The sequence below is a fragment of the Sus scrofa genome, chromosome 14 (genome assembly GCF_054392235.1).
Source record: "Sus scrofa isolate SSC_HxYL_T2T_F1_AM1 chromosome 14, Sscrofa_HxYL_maternal_Yorkshire_Landrace_v2.0, whole genome shotgun sequence".
Taxonomy (NCBI): Eukaryota; Metazoa; Chordata; class Mammalia; order Artiodactyla; family Suidae; genus Sus; species Sus scrofa.
In genome coordinates, this window is record NC_139396.1 from 90,640,458 (window position 1) to 90,657,091 (window position 16,634).

At 36.0% G+C, this 16,634-nt stretch overlaps 1 protein-coding gene across 2 annotated transcripts in view; it reads right to left on the bottom strand.

The window, feature by feature from the left end:
- Positions 1–16,634, bottom strand: part of LOC146396850 (uncharacterized) — a 241,208-nt gene that overhangs the window by 24,321 nt on the left and 200,253 nt on the right. Inside the window, exon 6 of one of the 2 annotated variants that reach the window (XR_014827990.1) lies at positions 15,975–16,102. The exons of the other annotated variant lie outside the window; for it this stretch is intronic. The gene's annotated coding sequence lies outside the window, so the exon portion shown is untranslated. The remainder of the gene's footprint in view (positions 1–15,974; positions 16,103–16,634) is intronic. 2 annotated transcript variants of the gene reach the window in all.

Below are 16,634 nucleotides of genomic sequence, written 5' to 3' on the forward strand. Positions count from 1 at the left end.
ATTTCTGGGCTATTGTCTCTGTAAATAATTAGCTATGGTATATAATGTCAATGATTATTACAAAACTGTTGTACAAATTTAATTCCCATCAAAACTGTAGGGCAATTTAAGTTTTTCTACTTATTTGCCGACATACTATTATTGTTAGAATTATAATTTTGGGAGTTCCTGTTGTGGCTCAGTGGTTAATGAATCCGACTAGGAACCATGAGGTTGCAGATTCAACTCCTGCCTTGCTCAGTGGGTTAAGAATCCAGTGTTGCCATGAGCTGTGGTGTAGGTCACAGACGCGGCTCTGATCCCAAGTTGCTATGGCTCTGGTGTAGGCCGGCAGCTACAGCTCCAGTTCGACCCCTAGCCTGGGAAACTCCATGTGCCCCAGAATGGCTTTAGAAAAGGCAAAAAAAAAAAAAATATATATATATATATATATAATTTTGGCCATTCTGGATAGCATGTAAATGTTATTGCAATATGAATTTATCTCATTTTCCTTGATAAGTAATTAACTGGAACACCTCTTCATATGTCTACTGACTCTTTATTTTATTTTTTTGAACTTGAATTTGTAACTTTATCTTATTTATTTATTTATTTATTTTTCCACTGTACAGCATGGAGACCAAGTTACACATACATGTATATATAATTTTTCCTCCCATTGTTATGTTGCAATGTAAGAATCTAGACATAGTTCTCAATGCTACACAGCAGGATCTCATTGTAAATTCATTCCAAAAGCAATAGTTTACATCCATTAGCCCCAAGCTCTCAATCCCTCCCACTTCCTCTCTCTCCCCCTGGGCAGCCACAAGTCTATTCTCCAAGTCTGTGATTTCCTTTTCTGTGGAAACGTTTATTTGTGCTGTATATTAGATTCCAGTTATAAGTGATATCATATGGTATTTGTCTTTCTCTTTCTGACTTATTTCACTCAGTATGAGAGTCTCTAGTTCCATCCATGTTGCTGCAAATGGCATTATGTTGTTCTTTTTTATGGCTGAGTAGTATTCCATTGTGTATATATACCACATCTTCCTAATCCAATCGTCTGACAAGCTTTTGCACAGCAAAGGAAACCAAAAAGAAAACAAAAAGACAACTTACAGAATGGGAGAAAATAGTTTCAAATGATGCAACGGACAAGGCTTAATCTCTAGAATATACAAGCAACTTATACAACTCAACAGCAAAAAAAGTCAACCACCCAATGGAAAAATAGGTAAAAGACCCGAATAGACATTTCTCCAAGGAAGATATGCAGATGGCCAACAAGCACATGAAAAAATGCTCAATGTCCCTGATTATTAGAGAAATGCAAATCAAACCTACTGACTCTTTAAATACTCTCTATTGTGAAGTGCCTGCTTTAGTCTTTTGTCTGCTTTTTCAATTAGCTTGTTTGCTTTTTTATTAAGTTGTTTGCTTGACTTTCACCTTATTAACAGGGCACTTTGGTGATACTGTCAATAACTTAATATTACTGTAATACAATTTAAACTTCAATGTAACTAAAATGGTTGTTTTTCCTTATATTTAGTACTGGTTAACTGTGTATCTTAAGATCATGAAAATAATATCTTATTCTTCACTCTACTAGCTTTATTTATTTTAACCTTTCCCATTTATATATAAAATCCATCAGGAATTGATTTTTTTATAAACACATGGTGCATGATAAGGGTCAAGATTTATTTTTTTCCTATATTAATATCCAAATGACCAAGCAACAATGATTGAAAATATATTTTTTCAATGTATTACAGTGGTAACTTTCTCAGAGTGACTAAATATATACATCTATTTCTGAACAATTTATTTTGTTCCAGTGACCTAATCTTTTTTTTTGGAAAAATACCATTTTTCTTAATTATTATAAATTTATAATAAATACCTAATAGTGATATCCTCCAGTTATATTCTTTTCTCCAGATTATCTCCACTATTCTTGCAATAGTAATTGCTTTGGAATCTTTAAATCAATTGAGAAAAATTGACATATTAATAAGCCTTCCAGTCAATGAAACATGGAATATTCCTTGATTTATCAAAATATTTAAAAAAATTTTCATTGACCTTGATCATCTTTTATTATATTTATTCTAGGTATTTGGTGTTATTTTGCATGTTTTTTAAAATTGATTTTCTTCTCATTTATTACTGACCTACAAAATAAAAATGATTTTGTATTAATCTTTTATCCAGTGTCTAACAAAATTTACTAATTAATTCAAATTCTAAACCTACTCCATTAAAAACATTTTCTATCTATCCAATCATTTATCAGCACATGCCTACAAGTTGAATCTCCTCTGATGACTATTTTCCTATGATACTGAATGGCTAAGACCTTCTCAAATGAAGTCCATTCCATTATATTCATTGTTTGGTGAGATTTGGGTTTAAAATTTTTAGTTTAATGTCTTGTGTTTGTCTTTAATCCATTTGTGGTTGATTTTTGTATATGATATCTATCCAATTTCTTTCTTTTCCATGTGTATATCCAATTTTCCTAATACCATTCTGTAGCAGGAGGAGACACTAACCTTAGACAAAAAACTTTTAGCTTTTCAACTTTGAGTATGATGTTAGTTGTGGACTTATACAAAGCCTTTACTATGTTGAGATACATTCTATTACCTAATTTGTCGAGTTTTTATCATGAAAGGATATTGAATTTTGTTAAATGTTACGATTGTTATCCTTCATTCTGTTAACGCAGCATATCTCACTTACTGATTTGCATGCATTGAGCCATCTTGTATCTCAGGGATAAATTCCACTTGATCATAGTGTGTGATTCTTTTAATGTTCCATGGAATTGCTGTTTTGATGAAAATCTATTTATCTTTTTCATTTCTCCCACACCTAGGGTTTAGTCTTCCAGAAATTCCAAATAAGATCTTGGATTGTTCACTGGGGTTCCTTTCCACAGTTCTATGAGATGTGCAATCTCATGCTTCTGCAAGGTTTTCCTGTTAGCCTTCCACGTCGCACAACTTCATAATTTAGCAAACATCCTGAAGATAAATGAGGTATAGTACCTGTGGCTGTTTATAACATCTTCAAATGTTCTAGTACTTCTTTCATTGATAGGTAAGGTGTTTGTCCTGTCCCCTCGAATCTGGGTGGGCTGTGACAGTTTCAGCTAATAGTGTGTTGCAGAAGTGATGCTACCTGACTTGGAGGCTAAGTCATACAACACCTTGTAACTTTGTTTGCTTCTCCTGGGAAGATATCTGACTACCTCAAGCCTGTGATACTAGAGAAGACATGTGTAGGCTCTTTGATCATCAGATTCATCTGAGTTCCAAGATGACAGATATGAGGATAAGACATATTAGGTACCTACTTACTCCAAATAGCAGATAACTGTAGCTCAGCTGACAACTGACTGCAAACACTTGTTAATCCAGGCAGGGACTGCCCAGCTGAAACTTTCTTGAACTCCAAATACATAACACTGTAGCAAAATCCAATGGTCTGTTGCTTTAGGATTTAAGTTTTGAGGATATTCGAAGTAATGGCTACTGGATCAGGATCAGCCCTGTCTTTTATTCCTACCATTTTTAGTATTTTTATTCTTTTAATTGTTCTGCTTCCTACTTATATCTGTGACCTATGAATTAATTAATTAATAATAAATAATCAAGCTATATAATTATTTAAATATTAATTAATTAAGCTATTTGATTATTATTTAATTAATCAGTTAATTAATAATTAATTAAGCTATTTTCCTGGAGCCTGAGTTCATTACCCAGTAACCAGGATTAGTAGATACTCTAAAAAAAAAATGTAGCTGAAAACAGGCTTATATTTTTAAGATATACTACTCTGGAATCTTGGCCTCTCAAGCCCTGATTCTCATATTATGTCTCTATTGCCTATAAGTTAAGTGATTTTGTTTCGTTTTGCTCCTTTTTGTTTAAAATGCTGTCTGGCTTTCTAGTTGTTCTTAGTGGGAACATTACAGAAATCTATTCTTTCTTTTTTCTTTTCTTCATTTTTTTTAAAGACGTGCCTGCAGCATGCAGACATTCCCAGGCCATGGACTAAACCCAAGTTGCAACAGTGACAGTGCTGGATCCTTAACCTGCTGAGCCACTAGGGAGTTCCCAAGCTATTCTTTCTTAACTAGAAGCAAAACTATTCTTTAATTTAAGTAATAGATATTTGATTAAAAAATCATTATTGACCCAATTATTACCTCATACACTAGGGAACTAGAATTTGACACATACTTAAATTCAAAGGATATCTTAATCATAAGTTATTCCGAAGTGCTCTACTGCTTAAACTCTACTCTTCAATAATACCACTTTTTGAAAAATTCGTTTCCTTCAAAAATCCTCATTCTAGAACTAATGTTAAATCATTCATCACCATCAAGACCTCCTCTGAATATTCCCTTTCTCTTAGTAACTGAAAACACTAATTCTGTGGAGCCAGAATTCTATGGGTGACCATCCAAAGTACTCCCTTGAAAACATTTTTCATTTATTAGCCCTTTTCTGCAAACACTCAACCTGGGATCAATTACATATTTCTCTTTGCTCTTTCAGTTGGAATTTTAAGTGAATTAGAGAAATGCAATAGCACATAAACTGGTGCTAATGCAAATTTACAGTTCTGGGCCTGTACCTAGAGAACTGACCCTTCAGTACTTTGTAGAGTTTTTTATATTTTCTGTATGTTTAGGTCCTAGACAGTGATATTGAAAAAACAAAGATATCGAAAAGGAAACGAAATTTCATTTTTGCAAACTAATGAGATTAAGTTAGTACAAAATTCAAGAGAATACCTTCTCTTTTCTTTCTTTTTTTTCTTTTTTCTTTTTTTTGTCTTTTTAGTGCCTCAACTGCAGCATATGGAGATTCCCAGGGTAGGGGTTGAATTGAAGCTGTAGTTGCCGGCCTCTGCCACAGCCACAGCAACACAGGATCTGAGCTGTGTCTGCGACCTACATTATAGCTCATGGCAACACCGGGTCCTTAGCCCACTGAGTGACGCCAGGGATGGAAACCATGTCCTCATGGACACTAGTTGGATTCGTTAACCACTGATCCATGACAGGAACTCCAAGAATACTCTTAATCTTCAAATAATATGACTTTTTATAAGGTAGTGGATAATAATATGACTCAATTTTCAAATAATATGACTTTTTAAGATACATTACATTAGACTACGGCAATAACAAATAGTCGAAAATTAAATATTAAAAAACATTTAAAATATTATCAAAATATAAAATATCTAAAGATAAATCAAGCAAAAGAAACATACTGCCTATTTGAACAAACTATGAAATATTGTTTAGAGAAATTTAAAAGTATCTAAATTAATAGAGTTATCTTATGGTTCAGAAGTCTCATTTGTAAAGACATCAATTTTACTCAAATTACTATATTGTTCAGAATTATAATAAAATTTTAAAAATCCTTGTCAAGATAATTTATTTACGAAAATTGAAGCCAAAATTAACCAAGATTCATTGGAGGGAGAACAATTTGGCAAGACTTGTTCTACAGATAAAATCTTAATATAAAATGGCAGTATTTAGCATAGTACGATATTGTTGGAAGGACAGGAAAAGTAGGCCAATGGAATTAAATTCAGGTATATAAAAGAGACCATTATATATGGACATGTAATTTAGAACAGTGGGACAACTGCTAAGAAGTAGAGAAGTACAAACTTTTTAGTAAGTAGTAATAAGATAATTGAGTATTCTTATCTGAAAAAAATAACTGAACCTCAATTAACATGATTCAAAGATACTATCCATAAGGAGGTAGAACAAAATATGAAAATCAAAACACTAATGGATCTAGAAGTTAATATAGAGTAATATATTTATGGCTTCAATTATTAAAAGTTTTAAGTAGAACACAAAAATCACTGAAGATAAAGTTCATCAAAATTAATATTGGATCATTAAAAAAACTGGTAATAAAAATGTGATATAGAGCCAGAATCAATATTCTAACATATAACAAATAAAAAACTTACAACCAGAAAATATAAAGAACTGAAAATCAATAAGAGAGATATAAACATACTTCCTGGAGTTCCTTCTGTGGCACAACAGGATTGTTGGTGTCTCTGGAGCTCTGGCACAGAGGTTAGATCCCTGGCCCAGCACAATGGGTTAAGGATCTGATGTTGTCACAGCTGTGGTGTAGGACACAACTTGGATCTGATCCCTGGCCCAGTAACTACATATGCAGCTGGGCAGCCAAAAAAGAAAAGAAAAGAAAACAAAACAAAACAAAAAAATACCTCCTCCAAAGGCAAGAGATTTGCATAAAGAAACTTAAATGTGTAAACAATCGAGAAAGTTGTTCAATTTCATTAATTATCAAGGAAAGGCAACTTAGAGGATCAACAAATTGCAAGCAAAAGAAGGGATAAACTTAAATTCCAGGAATTTATGTGAAGAACTCATATCATTACTTTGAAGGCATGTAAATTCATAAGGCTGCTTTGGAAAGCAGTTTGGTCTTATCTAGTAATTTTAACACAAATAAAACTCAGCAAGTCTACTTCTAGGTATATATTCAAGAAATGTGAACTCTGAGATGTACAAAAATATTTATAGTGGCACTGAATATAAAACCCTAAACTGGAAACTACCTAAATGCTCATTACGGGAAAAAACAACGGGTATATAAATTGTATGAATTGTAGTATAATCATATACTGAAATACTTTAAATAATTAAAAGAAAACAGAACAACAGCTACACACAATAATGTGGATTAATGTCTTAAGTATTGAACAAGAGAGGTCAGACCTAAATTAATATAGGTGTAATTCCACTCACATGATGCTCAAAAATAAACAAACCTAAGCTATTCCACTGAGGCATGTACTCTTAAGTAGTAAGACTACAAAAAAGTAAGGAAGTGATTATTTTGAATTGAGGGTACAAGTTGCCACAGTAAAAAAGGAGCAGTTTGTGGTTCAGATGAGATTTAAAGGATATTCACAATACTGTATTTCTTGACTTTGAAAGTGAGTATAGGGATGTTCACTATACATAATTTTTTCAGGATGGGATTAAGATGGCAGAATAGAAGGACTAGAGTTCAACTTTTCTCCTAAAAACAACAAAATTCACAACTAAAAGCTGAGCATTCTTCACCCAAATGGACCGGAAACCTTAAAAACAATATCCTACTCCAGAAGAAAAAGAGGAAGACACATCAAGAGGTAGAAGGGGCAATTTCATGATATAAACAAACCCATACCTCCTGGGTGGGAAACCCCACAGACTGGAAACTAACTGGTTCACAGAGTCACCTACAGGAGTGAGAGGTCTGAGCCACACATCAAACTCTCATGTGTGGGGATCTGGCACTGGGAGAAAGAGCCCCTGGAGCATCTGGCATTGAAGGCCAGTGGGGCTTGTGCACAGGAGATCCACAGGAGTGGGGGAAACGGAGACCCCATTCTTAAAAGGCGCACAAAGACTTTCACGTGCACTGGGTCCCCGGGCAGAGCGAAGTCTCTGTAGGAATCTGGGTCAAACCTGACTGCAGTTCTTGGAGGACATCCTGAGAAAACAGAGGTGAAGGTGGATTGTTGTGACAGAAGGACATTGAAAGCAAAGCTCTGGGGAATATTCAGCAGCATGCTTTTCTCTGGAGGTGGCTATTTTGGGAAAACCTGGCCCCACCTGTCGGGCAGCACTGAAAAAACCCAGGGCAAACAACAATCCAGGTGGGATCACAGCCCCACCCCTCAGTAAACAGGCTACCTAAAGGCCCCTCAGGCACACAGCTGCCTCTAATCCCATCCAGAAACTAAGCCCCACCCACCAGAGGGATTAGAATCAGCTCCACCTACCAGTGGGCAGGCATCAGCCCCTCCCAGCAGGAAGCCCACAGCAAGCCCCATACCAGCTTCAGCCCCAAGGGGGGCAGACATCAGAAGTAAGAGAGGCTACAACTCTACCATCTGTACAAAGGTCACCACACCAAAAACCTATAAAAATGAAAAGACAGTGAACTATAACTCAGATGAGGGAGAAAGGAAAAACCCCAGAAAATCGGCCAAGCAATGAGGCGCTTCTCAGCCTCCAGGAAAAAGACTTTAGAGTGTTGATGCTGAAGATGATGCAAGACATTGGAAATAAACTGGAGGCAAAGATGGATAACTTACAGCAAACACTGAGCAAAGAGATACAAGATATAAAACTTAAACAAGAAGAGATGCAAAATACAATAACTGAAATAAAAAATTCACTAGAAGCAGCTAACAGCAGAACAGAGGAGGCAGAAGAACAAATAAGCCAGGTGGAGGACAGATTAGTAGAAATTACAGATGCAGAACAGAAAAGAGAAAAATGATTGAAAACAAGTGAGGAGAGCCTCAGAGAACTCTGGGACAACGTTTAAAGCAACAACTTCCGCATTGTAGCGGTGCCAGAAGGAGAAGAAAGAGAGAAGGGGACAGAAAAATATTAAAGGAGATAATAGCCGAAAACTTCCCTAACATGGGGAAGGAATCATTCACTCAAATCCAGGAAGCACAACGAGTACCATATAAAATGAACCCAAGAAGGAATACACCAAGACACATACTAATCAAACTGACCAAAATTAAAGACAAAGAGAAAATCTTGAAAGCAGCTAGGGAAAGGAAACAAATAACATACAGGGGAACCCCAGTAAGGTGGTCAGCAGATTTTTCAGCAGAAACTCTGCAGGCCAGAAGGGAGTGGCATGATATGCGTAATGTGATAAAAGGATAAACCTCCAACCAAGATGACTTTACCCAGCAAGGCTCTCATTCAGATTTGAAGGAGAAATCAAAACCTTCACAGATAAGCAAAAGCTGAGAGAATTCAGCAACACTAAACCAGCCTTACAACAAATACTAAAGGAACTTCTCTAGGCAGAAAAGAAAAGACATCAACAGGAAACAAAAATACCACAAATGATTAGACTCACCAGTAAAGGTAAATATACAGAAAAGATGCGAAATCATCCATGCACAATTATACCACGAGAATAAGAAATCATGAGAAGAGGTGGGTACAAATGCAGGACACTGGAGATGAACTTGCAATTAAGAGAACGACAACTTAAAACAATCTCATATATATGTAGACACTTATATCAAAACTTCAGACACTTATAGCAAACCAGAAATCTACAATTGATACACGAACAAAGAAAAATCAACTCAAATGCAACACTAAAGATACTCCTCAAACCAGAAGAAGAGAGAACAAGAAGAAGGAAAGAAAAAAGAACAACAAAAACAAATCCAAAGCAATTACTAAAATGGCAATAAGAACATGCATATCAATAATTACCTTCAAATGCTAATGGACTAAACACCCCAACCAAAACACATAGACTGGCTGCATGGATGCAAAAACAAGACCCATATATACGATGTCTTCAAGAGACCCACTTCACTTCCAGGGACACATAAAAACTGCAAGTGAGAGGATGGAAGAAAATATTTCATGCAAATGGGGATCAAAAGAAAACTGGAGGAGCAATACTCATACCAGACAAAATAGACTTTAAAATGAAGAATATTTTAAGGGACAACGAAGGCCATTCCATAATGCTCAAAGAATCAATCCAAGAAGAAGATATAACAGTTTTAAGTATCTATGCACCCAACACAGGTTCACCACAATACATAAGGCAACTGCCAACAACCTTAAAAGGGCAAATCAACAATAACTCAATCATAGTGGGGGGCTTTAACACCCCACTTACAGCAATGGACAGATCAACCAGACAGAATATCAATAAGGAAACACAGGCCCTGAATGATGCATTAAACCAGATGGACTGAATAGATATTTATAGGACATTCTATCCAAAAGCAACGGACTACACATTCTTCTCATGTGCACATGGAACATTCTCTAGGATTGATCACATCCTGGGCTACAAATCCAACCTCAGTAACTTTAAGAAAAATAAAATCATATCAAGCATCTTTTCCGACCACAACACTATACGACTGGAACTCAACAAGAAGAAAAAATCTGCAAAAAACACAAACACGTGGAGACTCAACAACATGCTACTAAACAACCACTGGATCATGGAAGAAATCAAAGAGGAAATGAAAACACACGTAGAAGCAAATGACAACAAAGACACGACACTCCACAACCTATGGGATGCAGCAAAAGCCATTCTAAGAGGAAAGTTTATAGCCATACAAGCTCACCTCAGGAAACAAGAATAAGCTCAAATAAACAAGCCAACTTTACATCTGAACCAGCTCGAGAGAGAACAGGCAAGCCCTAAAGTTAGTAGAAGGAAAGAAATCATAAAGATCAGAGCAGGAGTCAATGAACTAGAAACCAAGAAAACCATAGAAAAGATCAATGAAACGAAAAGCTGGATCTTTGAGCAGATCAACAAAATCGATAAACCCTTAGCCAGACTTATCACAAAAAAAAAAGAGAGAGGTCTCAAATGAATAATATTAGAAATGAAAAAGGAGAAGTAACAAAGGACATCATCACAGAAATACAAAGGATCATATAATACTACCATATGCAACTATATGCCAATAAAATGGAAAACCTGGAAGAAATGGACAAATTCTTAGAAAAGTACAATCTTCCAAGACTAAACCAAGATGAAATAGAAAAGATGAATGGACCCTTCACATGAACTGAAATTGAAACTGTGATTACAAAACTTCCAGCAAACAAAAGTCCAGGACCAGATGGCTTCACAGGCAAATTCCATCAAACATTTAGGGAAGAGCTAACACCTCTCCTTCTGAAACTATTTCAAAAAAATTGCAGAGGAAGGGATATTCCCAAACTCATTCTAGGAGGCCACCATCACCCCGATACCAAAACCAGACAAAGATACCACAAAAAAAAGAAAGCCACAGGCCAATTTCACTGACGAACATCGAAGCAAAAATCCTCAACAAAATTCTAGCAAACCACATCGAACAATACATTAAAAGGATTGTACATCATGATCAAGTGGGATTTATCCCAGGGATGCAAGGGGTCTTCAATATCCGCAAATCCATCAGTGAGATACACCACATTAACAAACTGAAGAATAAAAACCATATGATCCTCTCAATAGACGCAGGAAAAGCCTTTGACAAAATCCAACACCCATTTCTGATAACAACCCTTCAGAAAGTGGGCATAGCGGGAACCTACCTCAACATAATAAAGGCCATATATGACAAACCCACAGCGAACATCATTCTCAATGGTGAAAAGCTGAAGGAATCCCCACTGAGATCAGGAACAAGACAAGGATGTCCGCTCTTGCCACTACTCTTCAACTTAGTTTTGGAAGTCCTAGCCACGGCCATCAGAGAAGTGAAAGAAATCAAAGGAATCCAAATTGGAAAGGAAGAAGTAAAACCATCCCTATTTGCAGATGACATGATACTATACCCTAGAGAATCCTAAAGACTCTACCAGAAAACTTTTAGAGCTCATCCATGAATTTGGAAAAGCTGCAGGATACAACATTAATACACAGAAATCAATGGCATTTCTGTACACTAACACTGAAAGAGCAGAAGGAGAAATTAGGGATGCAATCCCGTTTACCATCACATCCAAAAGAATGAAATACCTAGGAGTAAACCTACCTAAAGAGACAAAAGACCTGAACTCTGAAAACTAGAAGATGCTGATGAAGGAAATCAAAGATGACACAAAGAGATGGAAAGTCATATCATGCTCATGGATTGGAAGAGTTAATATCATCAAAATGACGATACTACCCAAGGCAATCTACAGATTCAGTGCAATCCCTATCAAATTACCAAGGACATTTTTCACTGAACTCAAACAAAATAGTTTAAAGTTTCTTTGGAAGTACAAAAGACCCAGAATAGCCAAAGACATCCTGAAAAAGAAAAATGGAGCTGGAGGAATCAGGCTCCCAGACTTCAGACTATACTACAAAGCAGCAATCCTCAACACCATATGGTACTGGCACAAAGACAGAAATACAGACCAGTGCAACAGGCTAGAAAGCCCAGAATTCAACCCATGCCCCCACATCCAACTAATCTATGACAAAGGAGGCAAGAACATACAATGGAGAAAGGACGGCTTGTTCAATAAGAGGCACTGGGAAAACTGGACAGCCATATGGAATAGAAGGAAATTAGAACACTCCCTAACACCATACACAAAAATCAACTCGAAATGGATTAAAGACCTAGATAGAAGACCAGACACCATACAACTCTCAGAGGAAAACACAGGCCAAACACTCTCTGACATAAACACAGCAACATCTTCTCAGATCCACCTCTTAGAGTATTGACAATAAAAACAAAAATAAACAAATGGGACCTAATCAAACTTAAAAGTTTCGGCACAGCAAAGGAAACCCTAAACAACACAAAAAGACAACCCACAGAATGGGAGAAAATCTTTGCAAGTGAATCCACTGACAAGGGATTCATCTCCAAAATTTATAAACACCTCCTCCCATTCAATACCAAAAAAACAAAAACCCCATCCAAAAATGGGCAGAAGATGTAAGCAGACAGTTCTCCAAAGAAGACTTACAGATGGCCACAAAACACATGAAAAGATGTTCAACATCACTCATCATTAGAGGAACGCCAATCAAAACCACTCTGAGGTACCACCTTACACCAGCCAGAATGGCCATCATCAAAATGTCTACAAACAGTAAGTGCTGGAGAGCCAGTGGAGAAAAAGGAACCCCAGTACACTGTTGGTGGGATTGTAAATTGGTGCAGCCACTGTGCAAAGCAGTATGGAGATGCCTCAGAAAACTAAACATAGAACTACCATTTGATCCAGCAATCCCACTCCTGGGCATCTATCCAGAGAAAACCACGACTCGCAAAGACACATGTACTCCGATGTTCACTGCAGCTCTATTTGCAATAGCCAAGACACGGAAACAACCTAAATGTCCATCGACAGAGGAGTGGATCAAGAAGAGGTGGTACAGATACACAATGGAGTATTACTCAGCCATTAAAAGGAATGAAATACCAGCATTTTTAGCAACATGGATGGACCTAGAAATGATCACGCTAAGTGAAGTCAGCCATACAATGAGACACCAACAACAAATGCTTTCACTGACCTGTGGAATCTGAAAAAAGGACAGACGGAACTTCTTTGCAGAACAGATGCTGACTCACGGGCATTGAAAAACTGATGGTCTCCGGAGGAGACAGTTTGGGGGGTGGAGGAATGTGCTTGAGTTACGGAATGGAAATCCTGTGAAATCGGATTGTTATGATCATTATGCAACTACAGATGTGATAACTTCATCTGAGTAATAACAAATAATAATTTTTTCAGCTGTACCCTTAGATTTTATGTAATTTTCTGCATATTTTTATTCAGTATAAAAAGGGTTAAAATACTGTCACCATCTCATTTCCTTTATATTTGCATCTTTTCCTTCATCAACTTCTGCCCATTTATTTTATTAAAACATGCGTAAATTTCATTAGAGGAGTAGGCAAAGGAATGGAAGCTATTAAAGAGGTGCTGTGGAAACTCCATATGGAAAAGGAAATGTCATGATGAATACTCGCTGCTGGTTCACTTGAGGGAGGTTATGTTTAACTAGCCTTCTGGAATTATTTGAAAATATTACATCCATAATAGATGATAGAAATTCAATGATGTAGTACCCTTGTATTTTTCTCCAGGCAAGTAACCCTGCTACACATGAGAGATTAATGACTAAGGTAACGAGTTATTGAATAAGATGTTCGAAATAGTGCTGGATAGAAAACTGACAGCCCCATTCCTTTCACTCACAATCTAAGCTATAAAACCCTTCCTCCAATGCCTTTTTATGGAATATCCTAATTATAGAAGTCCAGATATTCTCTTGGAAGTGCTGAGATTTTGACTGAAAGGAATCAAAGAAGCCAAGATTCATTTAAACTTCTACTTCCAGGGCCACCCCATTCAAAACATGTGCTGATTTTCTTTGTCTCTTTGTCTGTGTCTCCACATTCCCCACCCCTCATATATACTCTTTTCTCCTTATTTTCTTTATTAAATTCCTTTCTTTTTTCCATTCATACTTTTTTCTTTTTTTTTGTCTTTTGTCTTTTTGTTGTTGTTGTTGTTGCTATTTCTTGGGCTGCTCCCGCAGCATATGGAGGTTCCCAGGCTAGGGGTCCAATCGGAGCTGTAGCCACCGGCCTATGCCAGAGCCACAGCAACGCGGGATCCGAGACGCGTCTGCAACCTACACCACAGCTCACGGCAATGCCGGATCGTTAACCCATTGAGCAAGGGCAGGGATTGAACCTGCAACCTCATGGTTCCTAGTCGGATTCGTTAACCACTGCGCCACGACGGGAACTCCCCATTCATACTTTTTTCCCTTTCCTTATTCAGAGCAGGGGAGCAGGGAGTGCGGGAGAACTCTCCAGCCAAAGGGAAATATTACTTGACCGTTAATTAGCAATTCTGCTCTTTTATCTCAAGATATTTTGAGTAAGGACTGTGAAAGTAGAATTATCTATCCTGTTTCCGATATTCAGAGACAGACATAATCTGGATGAGAAGAGCTAAAATTTAGTAAAATTCTTTCATTGTCTTATGGGCAGTGATCATTCTCTTAGAAGAATAAAGGCAATATGTCAGCCTCTATTTCAGGACATTGCTTTAACAAAGAACAGAAAAAATGAGATTTAGCAATCATCTAAGCCATTTAGACAAGCACATTTAATAGACTTGTTAGAGCTTGAACACACTCATGTACTCATGCATACACATTCGCATGTTGAATGAAACCATCTTTGAAGCACAGGCATGTTTTATTCATATATTACCTTCTTTTCTGGTGCCTCAGTGCTTGATTTGGCAAAAATGGCTTGCATTAGGAAACAGATTAATAAATATAAACTGTCATTTTGAATAATCATTTGAAGGACAATTTTCTATACCATTGAGTATAATTATCAAAGTGCCAAATGATTCAGTAGCTTCCTATGTATAGTATCATGCATAGAGAATGGAGGAATGTCACTTCTAAGAATACTCTCTAACACTCAAAGCTGGATTTGTTTGTCTCTATTTTTTGCACCAGTTATCTTATTTTATTACTAATATCTATCTTATTTCCATTTCCTTCTCCATATCAGTATGTTCAATAGAACATTTTGTGATGATGGAAGCGATTTGTATTTGTGTTGTCCAATAGGTTAGCTACTAGTACACTATGTGACTATAAAGCACTGGGACTATAACTAATTCCAACTAGAACATACTAATGTAAACTACATACCATATTTTAAAAGTTGGTGCAAAAATTAGAATGTAAAACTTTTAAAAAATCTCATTTAGTTTTTTTTTTTTTTTTACATAAACCATCCGCTCAGATGATATTTTGGATACACTGGGTTAGATAAAATATATTATCAAAGTTAATTTCACTCGTTTCTTTCTATTTTTTAAAAAGTGGCTATGAGGAAATTTAAAATTACATTTGTGACTGGGATTTCTATGAGCAGAGCTCTCTTAATATGCCTGTGATAAAAGGAATTTTCTACATTTTGTAACACTAGGTTCATATTTTTAACTTTTATATTCTATTAAATGGCGATGTATCTCACAATTTATAGCAATCATAGTTTATTTGAGGTTTCTTATCTTTATTTTTATTCTTTCTTACTGCACCTTATACTTGATTATAAGTTAGCTTCAATAAACGATGTTTTATTAGTAATCTTGTCATGTAGAAGTGCAGTGCAAATCAGTTGATTTTTGGTCCTTTGGAAATATCTTCTAGCATGTTTTTGAAAAGTACCATCTTATTTTGAAACTGCTTGAGTCAAAGTGTGCTTCCAAAAAAGATAATTATTCTGAAGAGAGTATTAGCAATTTCTTAAATAAAATGCTATCCTCTATTAAAATAATTGAAGTGGATCAGTCTCTTCTTTCTAGAAATATTATTATAAGCATTTCAAATAAATCTACTTACTTTAGTTAGAATAATTGAAAATTTGATTGATGTTTCAAAGTTTTGCTGATAATAATATTTCCAACTTACAGTCATATGACATATAACATTGCATGTTTATGTTGTTGGGAAGAAAGTGTTGGGAAAATCTGAGGGAAGAAAGGATTTAAGAAAGGTAAGATTATGCAAATACACTTTTATGCTAATATTTACTGTTTTGACTTTTTGCTTTAAATATAATATCTGATACAAAAGTAATAAATAAATATATAGTGTCAAATATCACAGCTCATCTCAGTGCACCTCCATGTTCACTGCTCAGAGGTAATGCCTTCAACCTCTGTAAATTTAATATATCTAGTGGTCCTCACTAAACTCTATATATCATATGTGAACATCTCCATTTCTTTTTTCTTTTTCTTTTTTCTGGCTGTACCTGTGGCATACAGAAATTTTGGGGCCAGGGATCGAACCCATGCCATGGCTGTAACCAGAACCACCACAGTGACAACGTTGGATCCTTAACCCACTGCACACAAGAAAACCCCATTTCTTAAAATTCTATGTCGTCTTATTGTTCTTATATTTTCCTTCCCCCCTTTTTTATTTCTGTCATTCACATTTTAAATCACTAGAGCATTTCACACTTTATTGCAACCAGTAGTAGTAGAACTGTGTTTA